Source organism: Chinchilla lanigera, unplaced genomic scaffold (genome assembly GCF_000276665.1).
Source record: "Chinchilla lanigera isolate Chin_1 unplaced genomic scaffold, ChiLan1.0 scaffold00042, whole genome shotgun sequence".
In the NCBI taxonomy this organism is placed as follows: Eukaryota; Metazoa; Chordata; class Mammalia; order Rodentia; family Chinchillidae; genus Chinchilla; species Chinchilla lanigera.
In genome coordinates this window covers 15,241,340-15,243,285 of record NW_004955443.1, presented here as the reverse complement: position 1 = coordinate 15,243,285, position 1,946 = coordinate 15,241,340, and positions in this window count along the sequence as shown.

Below are 1,946 nucleotides of genomic sequence, written 5' to 3'. Positions count from 1 at the left end.
GATTCATTCCAGGAATGCAGGGTTGGTTCAATATTCCCAAATATAAATGTTATACACCACATCAATGGAGCCAAAGACAAAAACTACATGATCATCTCAATAGATGCAGAAAAAACTTTTGACAAGGTCCAATATGCATTCGTGATAAAAACTCTCCAGAAAATAGGAATAGATGGTCTTTACCTTAACCTGATCAAAGCCATCTATAACAATCCAACAGCCAGCATCATTCTACATGGACAAAAACTGAAAGCTTTTAATTTAAAATCGGGAACAAGGCAAGGATGTCCGCTGTCACCACTCCTGTTCAGTATAGCTCTGGAACCATTAGCCATAGCAAATAGACAGGAGAGAGAAATAAAAGGAATAAGGACAGGAGAGGAAGAAGTAAAATTATCACTATTTGCAGATGACATGATACTTTACATGGAAGACCCCAAAAACTCCACAAGAAGACTCCTTGAATTAATCAATAAATTCAGCAGTGTAGTTGGATACAAAGTCAACACCCAAAAATTGATAGCATTCCTATACACAAACAACAGACTGAGAGAGAAATTAAGGAAAGCATACATAACATCCAAGATATTGAAATATTTAGGAATCACTCTAACAAAAGAAGTAAAAGATCTCTTCAATGAAAACTACAGTACTCTGAAAAAAGAGATCGAAGAAGATTTCAGTAAATGAAAAAATATTCCTTCCTCATGGATCTGAAGAACCAACATTGTGAAAATGCCCATACTCCAAAACTGCTGTACATATTCAATGCAATTCACATTAAACTACCATTAGCATACCTCACAGATCTCGAGAAAACATGCCTTAAATTCATCTGAACCAAAAGTGACCCAGAATAGCAAAAGCAATCCTGGGCAACAAGGACAAGTCAGGTGTAATCACAATCCCGGACCTGAAATTATACTACAAAGCTACTATCATAAAATCAACCTGGTACTGGCTAAAAAACAGACCTGAGGATCAATGGGACAGACTGGAAGAAACAGGCACAACCCAAAACACACTCAGTCACCTATTCTTTGATAAAGGGGTCAAACAAACTCACTAGAAGAATGATAGCGTCTTTAAAAAATGGTGCTGGAAAAATTGGCTTGCTACCTGCCAAAGACTGAAAATAGACCCAAGTCTATCACCATGCACCCAACTCAAGCCAAAATGGTTCACAGATTTCAATATCAAAACAGAAACACTAAATCTATTGGAAGTGAAAGTAGGTGAAAACCTTGAAGACACAGACGTAGGCAGAGAGTTCATGAACAAAAACCAAACTGCACGTGAAACACTTGAAAGAATCAACAACGAGAATCTCATCCTACTGAAAAGTTTCTGCACATCTAAAGAAATCACCAGCAAAGTAAAAAGAAAACCCACAAACCTGGAAAAAATTTTAGCTGACTGTCCCTTAGACAAAGGGCTTCTTTCTAGAACATATAAAGAATTAAAAAATATCAGCCCCCCCCCCAAATTCAAAGACCCAGTCCAAAAATGGGTAGCTGAGGTGAATACACCTTTCTCAGATCATGAAATACAAATGGCAAATAAATACATGAGAAAATGTTCAACATCATTAATCATTTGGGAAATGCCAATTCAAACATTGAGGTTCCATGTTACCCCAGTAAGAATGGCTAGCATTAAGAAATCAACAAATAACAAATGCTGGGGAGGCTGTGGAGAAATAGGAACCCTTCTCCACTGCTGGTGGAAATGCAGACTGGTGAAACCACTGTGGAAATCAGTTTGGAGATTTCTCACAAAACTATATCTAGAGGTCCCATTCAACCCAGCTATCCCCCTGCTGGATATTTTCCCAGAAGATCTAAAAACATCATACCACAGTGATATATGTGCACCTATGTTCATAGCAACACAGTTTGTAATTGTGAAAGTGTGGGAGCAACCCAAATGTCCATCCACCAAGGATT